General features: G+C 48.7%; 1 protein-coding gene across 1 annotated transcript in view; it reads left to right on the plus strand.

Annotated features, from left to right (window-relative positions):
• Positions 1-17,261, plus strand: part of fndc3ba (fibronectin type III domain containing 3Ba) — a 115,984-nt gene that overhangs the window by 11,356 nt on the left and 87,367 nt on the right. The gene's annotated exons all lie outside the window — the stretch shown is intronic.

Genomic DNA, 17,261 nt, shown 5'->3' on the forward strand with positions numbered 1-17,261 from the left:
TTGAGGACACACTGTCCCTGGTCTGGTTGAGGAGCCCCCCTTGTGTGTGCTTGTGTTTTGGGATGTGGGTGTTTGAACTGGGGGCGGGGGTAAGACTGACCCAGTTGTGATGGAGATTGCGAGGGGGCAGTGCTGGACCATGTGACTGACTGTGTCATTTGATTGGCTGCGGGCTCTCTGTGAGGTCAGTGGCCACGCAGCTGTTTGCCTGCGCCGCAAAACACCTGCTGGCGGTGGACTCCTCCTGCATGTGTGGCTCTTTATGGGCCTTGATCTGGTCACCTCTGCGTTCAAGACCAGCTGTGCGAGGAGGAAGAAGAGCAAGAAAGCCCAGAGGCCTGGAGCAAGAACGCCCGCACATGCAAGAGGGCTAGACTTGCACTAGTGGCCATAGTACCAAACAGTTTTTCCTGACAGAAAACACATCATTTCTTTAAAGTATAAAACTGCAGCCTCCCACATACACGCACACACACACACACACTCCGACTCTTCTTAAATGTGGAGCTGGAGAAAGCTAAGCAGTAATCATAGTGGCCAATGCTTTAGCTCAGTCGCTCCTCCACATCTGCCAAGGCCAGATGGTCTGCTGGAATGCAGGAGCTGTTTCCCAGGAAGAGAGAAAGAAAGAGAGAGAGAGAGAGAGGTGATTCTCTCTCTCTCTCTCTCTCTCTCTCTCTCTCTCTCTGTCTGACCTGGTCAGATGCTGTGTCTCTGTCTCTGTCTCAGAGTAAACAGGTATGGCAGATAAAGGAGCGTCCAGGGAGTGGAGAGGGAAGTGTGTTTCCTGTCCAGAACACAACGATTCTGACCTCTGCTGTTTACTGCTGTTTTTGATTCTGACCTCTGCTGTTAACTGCTGTTTTTGATTCTGACCTCTGCTGTTAACTGCTGTTTTTGTTCAAATCGAGGCAAAGGGACCTGCATCAGAATTGAACTGACATGCATATATGTACCCTTCAACTAGCATGGTCATACAGTGTGTGGCATACTTGGCTGCTTATATTCTGGAGAATAAATAGATAATTCAACATCACTTTCAGTATGACAGCCTAAAGTTGCAGGGTAAAGGGACCTGCAATACTTTTGCAATTTTCACATTATGTCACATTCTTCTGAGATCAGAGCAGAGATCAAAGCTACTATCTGTGTGTTTATGTCTTGAGAAGCAGGAGAGGAGCGTAATGTCAAACCATCCATAAAACCTGTCAGGTTGATTCTTTACCTGTGTCAGGATACTTCAAAGACCTCTGCCACAACCAAAAGGCTTACATTTCCTAATCACTTACAGTATGTGTTTCTTTTGTAACAGCTTGTGTCTTAATGTAGATTTTTACTGTCTAATGTTTCATCATGTTTCATCATAAATATACTGTATTTGAAGCGTTGTAAAAACCTATGTTGAAATACTCTGTATAAAGAGATGTATGGGTGCAGAGGTTCAACGTAGCTGTCTTTCGTTTATCTCAGAACAGAGTTGGGCTGATGGGTCAAAACAGCTGTTTGGACATTGTGACTGGTGTTAATTTGTGTGTGTGTGTGTGTTTGCATACCCCCATGTGTGTGTGTGTGTGTGTGTATGTGTGTGGTTGTGGGTGGACATGTTTGTGTGATTGGGCTGGGCTTGACATTCTGAGTGACCACCTCGTTTATTTATCCTGTTCTGCCTCATGAGACACCAGACACATATACACACACGCACACACACACACACACAGGGCTTTTCCAAAAACCGCAGGCACATCTTCATCCTTTCCATCAGATTAGATACAGCCAGATTGCTCATACACAGAGGCATCATGATCTCTCAAGGAATTGCTTCCAGAGGGATGGCCAAAGCCTGTTGTATGGACCAGTCAGTGTGTTTGTGTGTGTGTGTTTGTGTTTGTGTATTTCTCATAGTGTATTTCTGTCTGATGTGTGTTTGTGTGTGTGTGTTTATGTATTTCTCATAGTGTATGTGTGTCTGATGTGTGTGTGTGTTTGTGTTTGTGTTTGTTTATTTCTCATAGTGTATGTCTGTCTGATGTGTGTTTGTGTGTGTGTGTGTTTGTGTTTGTGTATTTCTCATAGTGTATGTGTGTCTGATGTGTGTGTGTGTGTGTGTGTGTGTGTGTGTGTGTGTGTGTGTTTGCGTTTGCGTGTCCATGCCTGTGTTTGCGTGTGTGTTTCAGTGCACTTGTGTGTGTGTGTTGTGTGTGTGTGTTTTATTTATTGCTTTGTGTGTTGTATTTCATTGAGCGGAGAGGCTAGCGACCGGACCAGCTGCTGGGATGCCTACTGCACTGTTGCCCCATCTGTGCCAGGCCTCAGCCTCGCTCTCCGCCCCTCACTGCCCGCTCTCACACACTTTCACACGCACCGGGGGCCCGCGGGGGCCCTGCGCCTGGAAAAAAAACATTTCACGTTTTCCCTCTCAGCATTTCCGATTTCACAACATTTGTTCGGGGCTCCCTTCGGCACTCTCTCTCCCTCTCCTCCACCTCTCCTCTCCCTCTCCTCCACCTTTCCTCCCCTCCGTCGGTCTTTCTGTTCCTCCTTTTTCTGTTTCTTCCGTCTCTCTCTCTTCCTTTCCCCTGCTGGCTGATTCATCTTTCCGTTAGATTTGTCTCACCTCCTCCTCCTCTGCTTGGCGGAATGAGGAGCCAGAGCCGTCGTCCGTGCAGTCATACCGTAAAAACCCAATAATCTTGTCCCGAGGGAGAACTCACCATACGCTCCACTCCTCCGATATGTCTAGGAGTTGGCTTTTTATGGCGAAGGGAAAGATGGATGTTCTATCGGGCAGCTGCTGGTGGAAATGTCCACTCTTGCCTTGGCCACTGAGATCCCATACCGTAACGTCCTCTGTTTGGGAGATCACATAAAAGTCACTCGGTGTGACATTCCTTGTGCTTTCTTTTCCTGTCCAGACAGAATTAGATCTAAAAAAGGCCACTGAGTTTCTTAGCTAGTTCCGCGTTGCTGTGAAGAGAGAAAAAAAAAGAGAGAAAAACTTTCTCTCGGAAAAGAGGGCAAAATTGCTGATCCTGCTGTTGGTCTGGGCCAAGTCTTGACACGTCGCTGTGCAGTCACTTAGGATATGTTCTCTCCAGAATGATTGGTATGGGCTGGAAGGTAAATTGCCTGTATCCTCTATTCAAAGGTTTGTGTGTGTGTGTGTGTAGGTTACATACCTATCCCCCTTGAATATGCTATGAATTCCTTGAGTGAATGGTACACCCTGCAGCAGGTCTTCTCTGTGAGATATCCTCTCTCTCATTCCCACTGAACCAGCCTCAGTTCTGGTGTCAGCCAATTGCATGCCGGTCCTTACAGGCTAAGTACTGTACTCCTGCCCTCATTAACAGACAAGAGCACAAGTGCTTCCTTCCTGCCACTGACCAGTCCTGTTAACAGATGTCAGTTCATCTAGCGACAGAAACGCTAGTTTAGGCCAAGCTAGCTTGTTATTGTTTGTCATTAGCCACATCCTTCACGCTAATTCCCTGAAGCAGGAGCCCACTACTGCCGCGGGCGTCTCACTGGGCGGAAATGGTTGTCCTTGACCACCACCACCACCTCCGTCTTTGGACAGCTCGGGAGCGAAAGCCTCTCGGATAGCCACATATCGAAAAACACTGACACCCCCCCCCCCCTTCTACGGAGGTCACATTTTCAGTGGAACTGGTCCCAGACAAGGGGGTCTCTGTCCGGTTGTTAACTGAGAAACAGTGTGTCACAAGCCCCACGAGTAGTCCTTCACCTATCAGGTGGACGTGCTGGACAAGCACCCCTCTGTTTGAGTGTAGAGGAGTGCGAGGAGTATGGGGGTGGGGTATTATTATTATTATTATTATTATTATTATTGACATTATTATTACTGTATGTGGTCCACATAATCACATCATTTCTCATACTCACTTGTAGCATTTATCAGTTCCAGTCTTATTATAAAAGGCTTCTTGTGGCGGTAAATCAGGTCAGTGCAGTAAACTCTGGCTGAGTGCCAGTGACCTGACCCATGCTCCGCTAGCGACTTGAGCTGCACAATTCACTCTGGGAGGGGTATTCCAGACGCCCGCTGGAATGTTCTGCTATATGTTACATTTTAAAAGAACCATTGGGATAACGTATTCCTACACAAATTAACTTGATTTGATATTAAAAATGACTTTATCAAGAAGCAATACAAATATGAGTTTGGGCTTGCCTCAATTTTGAATTTGAATTTTTCCTGAATTTCCCCTTGGGGATCAATAAAGTATCTATCTGTCTATCTATCTATCTATCTGAATGATGGTCATTTAGCATCTGGCAGCTACCTCAGAAAGTATAGCCTTTATATCGCTACCATCGCTACTGTCCTTAACTTACTCATGTAACATTATTCAGCCTATAAAAAAACATTTTGGACACCATGTTCATTGTGTTGAAGGTCATATAGACATTGAACAAGTATTACGTTTCTACAAACAGTCATTTGACCTCTCATCCTTGTTATTATAAACACTAAAAGGAGCAAAGGTCAGCAACCTCATTTTGAATGGTTTGCCGGCGGTCGTTTGCTGCTGAACCATGTCATAGCTCATTAGGCCTACCATAAATTTGGCCAAGTTTTAACGTTCTGCTTGACGCCCTGGTTACTCAAAACGCCCAATTCACACAATTCGCGATGCCAACGGTTTTGCAGCTTCTCGCCGCCAAGATGACAAGTCGCTGGCTCTCATAGAAAATGAATGAAAAGTCGCTGGCGGTGTGTCCATATAGTTAAATGGAGCAGCGAGGTGGTGGTGGGTTTCTCATTCTTCTGTCAACAACAACAAAAAGAAAATCAGTTGCAAAACTTAAAAGCTCTGTTGAATCAAAAGATTACATATCATTGAATTCCTCTCTTGAGTCAAAGGGAAACTAACTAAAGTTTAGTAAAGTGTAGGCTACCCTCCTGACGCAGATTTTTAACTTTGAGAGACCTGTTCAGACTTGAGAGAGAGGGAGAGGGAGGGGGAATGAGAGAGAGAAGAAGGGATGAAGGGAGGGGTGTAGACTCAGAGACGAGAGGAATTCCATTCCCTGCACAGGGTCCTCTGCTGCAGCCTATGGGACATATCATTACCTCAATTACAGGGAGCAGGGATGACTGCCATTCCCATCCAGACCGTGCCACCATGGCAACCAGCTAGCTCCTAGCTTGGATAAACGCTAACGCACCTTCTTCTCTGCAGCCCCAGGCGATGTGCTTTTTTGTCTTTCTTTTTTTCCTCCTTCCTCGTATCCCTCACTCAGACATCCCAAGTCTCCCGGAAGTTCCGGGAGTCTCCCGCATATTGATAGCGGCTCCCAGACGCCCGCAAATTAGATACAATCTCCCGGAATCTATAGTGAGCGATCAAGAGCGCGCATGCGAGACCGCATGTGAGTGTAGCGCGCACACGACGGGAGAGAGAGAGAGAGAGAGAGGTGGTGTGTGTGTGTGTGCCTAAACGCATCCAAGACAGAGAGCGTCCTGTTTCGCTAAATTAACCAATCAGTTTTCAGTGTAGGCGGGCTTTTATCTCTTTTCTCCCGAATTTAATTAATCAGCTCAGTGTATAGGAACAGGAGCGTCATGGCAGAGTCAGTTCAAAGTGTAGGCTACCCTTGTCTCATAAGAGTAAAAAATAATGATAGGCCTAGTCTTGCACACTGCACTGTTTGTAACAGTGACTTTAGCATTGCCCATGGCGGGTTAAATGATTGCAAAAGACATGTTGAGGTAAGTTTAACAAGTGTCAATTCATGTGCATATTATTCAGGCCTATCGCCTACAAGATGGCTAGTTGCCAAGGCTACATGAAAAGACCAAACTATATTTTATTTTCACAATTTGTATGCCTTCCTTATTTGGTGTACTGACTAGACATTACTGAACATATTAATCTGTATTTAAGTAGGCTAAAGTTTATTTTATTTTTGGGGGGGTGGGAGGGGGGCTTCTTGATACTTCCCTGAAATGACTTTTTGCAGGTTGGGATGTCTGCCTCACTAAAGTCACTGTTCATTGGGGAGGAAAGAAAGCTTCCTATTATGCCCTCGGAGGCTCCTCCCCATACCTTTGCCAGGTCTGAACCCCATGAACTTTCCCTGAATCCAGCGCCTGTGTTGACTCTGAGCATCGCTAGCCAGCCACCCTCTCCTCTCATGGTTGGCATATTCCGCCGAGAGCTTGGAGCTTTAAAAGCCTCTCTGTCTTCTCCCTCTTTTTCCCTCCCTCTCTCTCTCTCTCTCTCCCTCTCTCTCTCTCCCTCTCTCTCCTTCTCTCTCCCTCCCTCTCTCTCTCTCCCTCTCTCTCCCTCTCTCTCCCTCCCTCTCTCTCTCTCCCTCTCTCTCTCTCTCTCTTTCACCGGCTCTGCCCCAAGTGAGGGGCTGTTTGCTCTTCAGAAAAAAAAAAGTTAACACAAGGCTAGCATTCCTTCCTCAAAAGAGAGAGCGCACTAGAGAAAGAGAGAGAGAGAGAGCACACAAGAGAGAGAGAGTGCAGGGGAGAAAGAGAGAGAGAGAGAGAGAGAGAGACATTTCCCTTCTCTACCACCTTCACCTCCACTGTCCATCAGCGCCCCACCCTTCACCCCAGACCCCCCACACCTCCACCTCCACCTCCACGCCCCCTCAGCCTCAGCACTCTCCCAGTGTGAATGGAGGTGGGGGAGGAGGAGGGCTCCACATTCTCTCTCTGAGGTGCGCTCACAAAGGTGCTCCATGCAAGTGCTCAGGGCCCATGCCCATCTTTGAATACCTATTGTTGGGTGGAGCAGGCGCTTTGAATGGGAGATGTGTGTGCGGACGGCAGGTTCCCACCAACTCTGAGCCTCCCTCCTCCTCCTCACTGCCAGTGGGGGAAGAGGCTGCCGGGTGCTCAGGTTCAGCATGGGGTGGCCTCCTCTGGTCCCTCCTGCTACTGGACCAGCAGGGCTGCAGGTCACTGGTCTGTGGACAAAGGTAAAACCTGGCAGTGCTAGGGTCTGTAATATGTTCAGATTTGCTGCTGTGAAACAAGATAGCCTTCATCTCAGCACAGGGTGTGTGTGTGTGTGTGTGTGTGTGTGTGTGTGTGTGTGTGTGTGTGTCTGTCTGTCTGTGTGTGTTGCTGTGTCCCCTCCACACCGTCTCTCTCCAGGCCCTGTATCTGCACTGGCCATATCTTGTCCTTTGAGGACGTATATCTGCAGACATGTTATGGCTCCTGTGACCTGTTGCTACATGCACACTGCTGCTCTTCACCGCCCTCTCCCATGTCTTTACACACTGAGTGAAGGTGTGTGTGTGTGTGTGTGTGTGTGTGTGTGTGTGTGTGTGTGTGGCATTTCTTCCACCCTCATATGATATGGCCATCATACATCATAAGTGTGCATATCTTCTATCAGTGCCTGGTCTGCTGCAATAGTCAGTAATGATCAAATTAGAAGCTTCCCCCTGACCTGAAAAAGGTAAGTTGATACTTCAGATGCTGTTGCTAGGGGAGACGGCTGTTGCCTTTTTCAGGCCTGGGAAAATGTGAGTTGTCATCCAGACAGAACCCTGTTTGAGTTTGAACTGTGGGGGATGGGGCAGGAGACACAAATGGGAAATTCCTCACAAAGCCACGCGCACACTTCAGAAAGCCCCCACAGACACACACACACACTTCAAAAAACCCACTCAGACACGCACACACACATATACACGCACACACGCACACACAAACATGCACACACGCTCGCATACACACGCACACACACACACATCCACTCTGTTCCACAGGTCAATAGCAGCATAATTGCTAATGCACATGACACTCAGCACCCTCACGGTCTCTGATGAGCCAGGGCCATGACCAGCAAGCCAGCTAGCCTGCACATGTCCTCCTTAAATCAGCTGCGTCCCACTCACCTTGGCCCGCCCCATGGCTCCCCCAAAAGTAAGATATGCCTTACATAACGTGTTGTTAGTTCAAGCTTTCCAACCATCAGGGATAATAACTTAGAATAAGTTATGAGTAAATATGCTTTCTCTGGATGTGTCTGAGCCTCTCTCTCTCTCTTTGAGTCTCTTTCACTCTCTCTCTCTCTCTCTTTGACTCTCTCTGGGTCTCTCTGTCTCTGGGTCTGTGTCGGCCCCTGTCTCCCTGGCGGTGGGCCCTAATTATGGGGTATGTGCGGAGGGCTGGGGAGCCTGCCTGCCTGGCCGGGGCCAATGAGGAGGTGGTGAAAGGGCAGCATTTTTTATTTGTGAGCAAACGTCTCCCTGGCGGCTTGGGTTGCGCCTTCCTCATAATCCAGCACTCCAGTGGAGTGTGTGTGTGTGTATGTGTGTGTGTGTGTGTGTGTGTGTGTGAGTGGAGCAAAAAAAAATGTACATGACTCGCTTCATAATACAGTGTGTCCTCAGTTCCTCTCAGCCTCCGGTCCAATACTATTCCGCCCTCTGGGTCCAGTTGTTGTTGCCATGTTGTTCTCCTTCTCTCCTGTGATGGATGTCTGGGGCCCTGACACGATGCTCTGTCTGAGCCACAGGGAGCATGAGGTGTCCAGCCCTGCCATGGAGGGGTAGAGATGGACCTACAGTTTTATCTTTATCACCATATCATGACTTGTTTGGTTTCTTTGCTTCATATCAGTTTTTTTTTTACATGTTGTTGTGAAAAAGAGAATCTTTATTTCCATTTATTTTCTGATTCCAGAGAATGTCTCTGTGTATGTGCTTCCTCTGCTGTAGCTTGAAATTTCAGGATGAACATAAAATCCACTATAACCTTTACACGTGGACTTAATGTGACCTTCTGTAAACTTTTGAATGTGCATGTCCAATAGTTCAATGTTTCAGTACTTTAAATTTTATCCGAAAGCCAGATATCCCTAACTTTTTGTTACCGGATATGTATATATATTATAGTGTAATATAGGGGCTCTTACTCCTACTCTCTCTGTTTCTCTCTCACACACACACACACACACACACACACACTCAGAGCAGGGCTGTCATCAGAGAATGCACCGGAGAGCATGCCCCATATGTGCCAGTGTTTGTGTGTGTGAAGAGCCTTGTTGCTGTGGGCCTCTGGAAAATGAGTTTGTGATCAGGCTCACGGAATGTTGTACACACCAGCTTAGTAAGGACTAATAAGCAGACACACACACACACACACACACACACACACACACTCCCTGTCTGGCAGCTGCATACATACCTACAGGTAAAGCTCATGTCTCTCCACCACAATCCCCCACCCCCATCTCTCTGTCTCTCCCTGAATGTGGACTATTATGTTTTTGGCTCCTCTCCCTGCGTATCACGTGGAGGCTTGTGGTCAGTGAGCATACAGCTGCTCAACATCCGTGATTTTCTCTCTCTCTCTGCCTCTCTCCCTCACTCTTCCCCTCTCCCTCTCCTAACTCACACTGTTTTCACTCTTTCCTTCCTCTCTTTGCCTCCCCCTTCTCTCTCTCTCCTTCCCTCTCTTTCCCCCCCTATCCCTCTCCTAACTCACACTGTTTTCACTCTTTCCTTCCTCTCTTTGCCCTCTCTTTCCCTCCATCTCCGTCTGACTCTCTAGAATGTTGTGTCACACCAGTGCTGCGTTCCGTAGTGCTGACCTCTATTGTTTTGTAGTCAGATGACCCTTCAGTAGATTTGCTCTTCTGATGAGTTCTGAGAAATCGACGCGCTTACTGGCCTCGGTGGCCTCCTGGTCAGACACATTTATTACGTCTGGTCAGTTAGCATCCTGTACATCTCACTCAGGCCCTTTCCAAAGCTATTTTCTTTGCTCATTGCTGTGGAGTAAAGAGGTAGATGAAGATAAGGACGTAAGGAGGGACTGGAGGAGGCGGTCAGAGGCGGTCAGTTTCCTGAACATGCACATGCCTAAGGAGCTGCAGAGCTCGGGCTGAGAGGCTGCCAGGGATGCTGCTACTCAGAGAGAGAGGGCGATAAGGGGTAAGGGGCTCCTGACATACAGTAGAGGTGGTGACCAGTGGGTATTACACTATGTTATTGCCATTTGCTGCAGCACTTATGAGTGAATGAGAAAGGATGAAGGAAGAGAAAAAAAGAAAAGAGAGAAATAAAGAAAGACAAATAAATAAAGGCTGTACAGAAATAGAGCTCTCAGCATTTCATCTGTCATCTGAGGGCTGTCTGCTCTGATTCTGTCTTACTACTGTTGGCTTCCTTCACCTACCCATCTCTCTCCTCTCCTCCTCCTCCTCTTTCTCCTCTCCTCCTTCACCACTCTCCTCTACTCCTGCGTTTTTCCACTTCAGGCTCCTCTCTGCCTCACAGGCTGACTGACGTCTCACTACAATAACACCTTGGCTGCTGAATGGAGAAAGCAGACACATTGCCTCACTCTCCCGGCACGAGCGGCGACAGCCCTTTGAAATGTGTCAGTGTGTGTTTGGGTTTTTGGGGGTTGGGGTGAGGAGGGCATGACATTGTTTTCCGATGGAACCCTCAAGAGGGCAGGTGTGGGCTCGTGGTGGCGTTGGTCTCGTGTGGAGAATGTGCCCTTTGTTTGTAGCATGCTGTAGCTCAGGCTTTGTGCCTTATTTGTCTGGCCTGCTCATGATGGCCACATGAAGGAGGCTTCTTCTTCTCTGGCGCTTTGTGTCTGAACAGCGACGGCCGCCGTGCTCTGTCTGTGGAGACAAAGCAGACGAGGAAAGGAAAGAGCATGTATGTTTTGCCCACTGTTTCAGGAAGGGTGGGCCTGCAGGAACCATGGTGTGGGTCAGACAGTCTGACACACAAAGCAGTGGACACACATTGAGGCTGACACAGACGTGCTCCTCTCACCAAACAAGCGCCCACTACCAGCTGGCCCTTCCGCTCTCTTTTTTAAGTGTATTTATTTGGCTTTGGCCTTTATTCATTAGGACAGTGAAGAGTTACAGGAAACGAGTGGGAGGGAGGCGTGGGGTGGGATCGGAGTGAAACAGACGCTCTTTTGCTCATTTGCTCAGTGTTGTTATTGTTGGGTGGTACAGACACTCTCTTGCTCATTTGATCAGTGTTGTTATTGTTGGGTGGTACAGACGCTCTCTTGCTCATTTGCTCAGTGTTGTTATTGTTGGGTGGTACAGATGCTCACTTGCTCTCTTGCTCACTTGATCGGTGCTGATTGGTGGTTTTCTTCTCTTGCTAAACGAATCTTATGATGGGAGCGAACATGTCGACAAGCTGCCTCCTCCACAGCTGATAGAGGCTACAGGTGTACGTATGTGTGTGTGTGTGTGTGTGTGTGTGTGTGTGTGTGTGTGTGTTGTCCCTCCTCCGGTTTGGGCAGTATAGAGGTCTGTATGAGGAGGAGGGGGAAGAGGAGGAGAAGGAAGGGGGGCGAAGGCAGCAAATCCAAACAGTAACAGAGAGAAAGCCATGGCAACCCAGGCTATATTCTGGGGAAAACACCTGTCAGTAGGCTGATTAGGTTTCACTTGATTGATTGCTTGAAGGCGAGAAATTGGCTGTCATCCTGCGTAAAGGAAAAACACAACAGTGACAGAGCCCCTGTTTTTAGTGAAGTTTGCTCTCTCTCAATCACTCTCTCTCTCTCACTCTCTCTTTCTTCATCTTGCGTGCTTTTTCAGAAACAATCTCTCTTTCTCTCTCTCACACACACACACACACACTGAGCATATCTCTGTGTGTGGGGGGGTGGTTAGTTGGGTAAGAAAACACCAGTGGACCACCAACAGCATTACAGTAATCTCATGGGCATGGTGGATTCAACTCCTCCTCCCTCCCTCCCTCCCTCCCAAGGATCTGTCCTTCTTCCCCTCCACACACACACACCCACACACACACACACCCACACACACACACACACACACACACACACACACACACACACACACACAGACACACACACACACACACAAACTGACAACAGACAAACACACACACACACACACACACACACACACACACACACACACACACACACACACACACACAGAGGTTGTGTGGTTGTCCTGATTTACCCTTTGCAGTGGGTGGGGACAGATGCCTTGGCTAAATCACAAGCTGGAAGTCTCTCAGCTGTTTTGTGGCACCCTCCATCCGCCCAACCCTTACCACCCCCCACCCTCAGCTCCACACACACACACTACCCCCCACCCCCAGCTCCACACACACACAGCACCCCCCACCCACTCATCAGGCAGCTCCGCTGCATGCAAGACGTCTTGGTGTCAGTGAGAAACACGACTTTCTGGCCTCGACACTCACCCTAAACACACTGAACTTGATTTCACAAATGAAACATGAAAGAGCCACAAATATCAAACTCTTCTGACTCACCACCTTGCTGGGTGTTGTCCCAACACGTCCTTACTCTCTCTCTCTCTCTCTCTCTCTCTCTCTCTCTCTCTCTCTCTCTCTCTCTTTCTGCAGTGCTCTGTAGATGCAGCAGGTATTACATGTTGAATTGCTAACATGTTTAAAGAAGCAGAGTGAAGACGTGTAGCGAGCAGGGAAAAACACTGTGACCTGAGGCTTCAGAAATCTCACTGCAGTCCCCGTGCCAAAGCCAAGAGAAGAGAGAAACAGAGAGATGAAAAGCAGATGAGAGTTAAAGAGGAGGAGGAGGAGGATGAGGAGGAGGAGGAGGAGGAGGACGAGGAGGATGAGGATGCCATGTGGAGGAGGAGGAGGAGAAGGAGGACGAGGATGCCATGTGGAGGACTTGAGCCCATCTGTCTCCATCAACCCCCCCACACCCCCTTGAAATAATAGTTTGTTTTGGGTGAGGTGCTTTGTCCACTGGTGATGAAGCCCATGCTTGTGTGTGTGCGTGTGTGTGTGCGTGTGTGTGTGCGTGTGTGTGCATGTGTCTGTGTGTGTGTGTGTGTGTGTGTGTGTGCGTGTGCGTGCGTGTGCGTGCGTGTGTGCATGTTTGTGTGTCTGTATGTGTGTGTCTGTGTGTGTGTGTGTGTGTGTGTGTGTGTGTGTTTGTGTATGTGTGTGTGTGTGTGTTGGTGTATGTGTGTGTGTGTGTTGGTGTATGTGTGTGTGTGTGAGAGTGAAAGTGAGTTAAAGCGTATTAAAGGGAGAGGCCAGCACACAGAGGCTCCTTTTGTGTGCGGGACCAGAGAGGGAAATTGCTGTGAAAATGAGATAATGAGCCGAGTGGCTGGCACTCAACCGCCCCAACCTCCCCACCCCCCCCCCCGCTGCCCCTAACACCTCAGACTGGCACCAGGGAGCTGGGCATAGTCAAGTCAAGTCAAGTCAGTTTTATTTTTAAAGCGCATTTAACATGCACATAGTGCAACCCAAACCGCTCCAACAAACAAGACACATAACAAGACAAACGATGCCGGATGGAGCGGCGTAGTCGCCAGCGTGCCCATGACATCAAGACATGACAAATACATTTAAAAAATAACAAATACAAAAAATGCTGGACGGAGCGGCGTAGTCGCCAGCGTACCCGTGACACCAAGACATACAAGACAGACAACAAAACAAATAAACAAATAAAAAGTGAAAAAAAGAAAATATATTTAAAAAGGGGAAAGGTGATTTTAAAATTAGTCCAATTTCCAAACCAGCTGAAAATGTCCAAGGGCAATGATGATCCGTGAAAACTGCACAGAGTGTCTTCGCAACCGATATGCCAACAAAGTTCTTTAACATTAGCAAATGATCAACCCGGTGAATTCACTGGCAGTCTGGAGATCACGTTAACGTTAGGCCTTGTAGACTGCAGTCTGGAGATCACTGGAAGCACAGTCTGAAGTAGTGGGCGATCGTGTAGATCCGCAACTCGGTGGACTTCTAACAGCGACCGTTTGTTACTCCGTGAGACTGCAGCTCCTCACCGCTAGGCTAACGTTAGTCTGCAGTTGGCATGGCAGCTCGCAGGTCAGCAACAGCTCTACGGCCTAGGTCCAGCTGTCCTGAGAGATCCCCTCGACCAGACAGTGAAGTGCACCGTTCACGGATGGATGGAAGGATGTCAGAGGCCCAGCTAAGGCAAAAGCTAGCCATAGCAAGCTCCCAATGGACAAACGTCAACGACGTTTCAGCTGACTTAGAAGCAGTAAAAAGGACTAAGAATAACACGAAAACTATCAAAAATAACGTAAATAAATAGGGAAAACATTTAACTAGACAAACCAATACAAAAAAATAAACATGACATTACATAAAATTACGAACATTACATAAAAACAAACAAAAACATGATGCCAGACGGAGCGGTGTGTCTCGCCAGCGTCCCCGTAACCTAGCAACGTCCCCGTAACCTGGCATAGAGCTCACTGTGTGTATGTCTGTGTTTCTGTGTTTGTTTGTTTTCACGCTGCATTACATACAGGCTTTTGTGTGTGTGTGTGTGTGTGTGTGTGTGTGTGTGTGTGTGTGTGTGGTGAGTTCGGCCAGGCAGTTTGTTGGAGAGCTTTTGAGACTCTGTGTATATGAGGCTGAGTGAAGGGGCATTAGGCCCCAAACACCGCACTCCCCCAGGGTGTGAGGACGCTGGCCCCAGGGGTCCTCTTCAGCCTCCTGTGCTAGATTCAAGAGACAGTCTTTACTTTCTGCTTCCTGACACACGGAGTCTCCACACAAGAGCCCCCCGCCCCAATGCCCTCGCACCTCATCCACACACTGAACAAGTGGCCAATTGTTGCGGCGTATGCTGCAAGGAATTTTTCAATTTACCTTTTTATCAGCTGTTGGAATCGACACTGAATTAAATAGGCATTCTTCGGAGAACTCAGGAAACCTCAAGCCACATGCAGACTGGGGAGAAATCCTGTGGGAGCGTGTGTGTGTTTGTGTGTGTGTGTGTGTGTGTGTGTGTGTATATGTTTGTGTATATGTGTGTGTGTATGTGTGTGTGCATGTGTGTATGTGTGCATGGCGGTTAGGCTTGGGCTTGGGGAATGATGTATCAGTACTATTGATCCAACCCCATCACCTCTCTCCCATGCTGAGTCAGAATCTCATGTCTCCATCTCAGATTCACTGCAGCAGTCCTTGACGAGCACTTAGAGAAGTGTCCTTACCTTTGCCTTTCCACTGGGAGAGTCTTCAATCCCTTTGCATGCCCCCTCAGATCCAGTCTAAATGGGACTCCTAATTATAGCTGTTTGTAAGGGCCGCGGTGGCGTGGCTCTGCCAGAGGCCTCCATAGAGCCCGCATTAGCCGCTAAAGCAGGGGGATCCACCCATCAAAGGGGGCTAATGCGCGCCTCTTGTCGCCGGCTTAATCTCACCTCGCAGGGCTCTGCTCTGCGCTGGGCTGGGCTGGGAAGGGGGCTTTCACTTTTTCTCGCTCGCTTGTGGACTCTTTACGTAAGGGTGAGCTCATTGCAACCATGGCCTGCCTGCCTGCCTGCCTGGAGCCTCTCCCATCCCCTAGGCCCCCCCCCCCCCCCCCCCCCCCCTCCCCACACTGACGCAGGTGACTCTCTGTCTCTCTCTCTGGGTGCAGATGGCAGCTCTTTAAAGTGTGAATTACCTCTAGGTTGCTGCATTGTGATGGCACTGTGTGTGGCCAAGGCTTTTTCCAAACCCCTTGCTGTTTTTTTCCTCATTATTTCTTTTTTTTTCTCCCTGACTGGAACTTGCTGCTGCTCTATGGCTCCTTCCTTAACTCTTGCGAGGGACTGAAGTGAAGCGACTGAATTGCTGCAGTCAAACAGCGGTGCTTTCACTCTGTGGGTTTCCTGTGCTTCATTCTCTCCAGTGCAGTCCCTCCGCCATGTCTGAATCACTGATGGGATTCAGAGGAAAAAATGTGATTTCTTTCTCCTCAGGGGAAATAGTTCAGATGGTTGTGTCACTCCTCATTACTCCTCATAATCAGATAGGGAGAGAGGAACTCAAAGTGTTACTTATTACCGACCTGTTCTCCTGCCCTGATAGATGGCAGAGAGAAAGGGAGGGAGAGAGAGTGGGAGGAGAGAAGGGAGGAACTCAAAGAGTATTACTGACTTCTCCTTCTCTGATAGATGGCAGAGAGAGCAAGAGAGAAAGAAAGAGAAAGAGAGAGAAAGAGAGAAAGAAAGAGAGAGAAAGAGTGGATGGAGTGGTAGGAACAGGCAGCTCAACAGCTGACTTCCTTCAACCTGTTTACTTTGCAGAGAAGTCACTGCAGAGAAGGTGGACAGCTAAATGGTTAAAAGGATATCAGTCAACCATGATCAACCCATTTCCTTGATGGAAGTCAGTGACCTCCTGACACTGATTAGTTTGTTCCTCTTGGATTCTGGCCTCCCCAGCACGCTTGGTCTCTAGGAGCCTCTAGCAGGAAGCCTGGCCTCTCTATCTGTCTCTCTCTCCCTCTCTCTCTGTCTCTCTCTCTCTCTCTGTCTCTCTCCCTCCATCTCTCTCTCTCTGCTGTAGGCCTGGGCTCGGGCTCTCTCTCTCTCTCTCTCTCTCTCTCTCGGAGGAGGTCCAGCTTAGCTGAATCACTGGAACGTTTGGCGCAATGCTTCTCCCAGCAACGTCATGCTGCTGTGCCCATTCCTTCCTGACCTCCCTTCCTCCTCCTCCTCCTCCTCCTCCTCCTCTTCCTCTCCGATATGCTCCTGCGGCTGGTCGATGGCTCCCTGAGGAGGTGGGGGGAGGAGAGGGTGCGGAGTGTGCTGGAGGGGTCCGGCTGGCTCTGCCACACGTCTCGTCATGGTCCTCCCTCCGCTTCCGCAAAGAGTCATTTCCTGTGGTGTGACTACTGCCCTCAGAGAGGGAGATTGTGTGTGTGTGTGTGTGTGTGTGTGTGTGTGTGTGTGTGTGTGTGTGTGTGTGTGTGTGTTTTCACTGGAAGAGAGAAAGTACTGTGCACAGATACCTCTCCCATTTTCCAGCAACTGTTAGTTTGCTCAAGGCCAAGAGTCTCTGATGACTATTGGGATGGAGGCTGTTTTGAAGTCCTTCTGACTAATACTGGCCTCTCATTCCTCCTCTCTCTATCCTTCCCTCTCTCTCCCTCTTTCTCTCTCTCCCTTTAACCCTCTCGCTATCCCTTCTTTCCCTATTTTCTCCCTCTCCCCCACGGCTCCCATCACTTGTCACTTCATTATATAGTCATTGCGAAATAATAGCAAAGCTAAAGCTACTGAGTGTGTCTCCATGGACCGTTGGCCTGTGATCACTCTCAGAGCAGGCCTGGCCCCTTCACAGAGCTCCTGCAGCGCACATTTGTGTTGGATCGATCGCGTTCCTTTTGTTTGGAGGACACACAGTAACTCCTCTGTCTGTGTTCTGCTTCGTGTCCAGAAGTCAAACGGAACACATCGATCTGCAGAATGATTTCTGTC

Source organism: Alosa sapidissima, chromosome 1 (assembly GCF_018492685.1).
Source record: "Alosa sapidissima isolate fAloSap1 chromosome 1, fAloSap1.pri, whole genome shotgun sequence".
NCBI lineage: Eukaryota > Metazoa > Chordata > Actinopteri > Clupeiformes > Clupeidae > Alosa > Alosa sapidissima.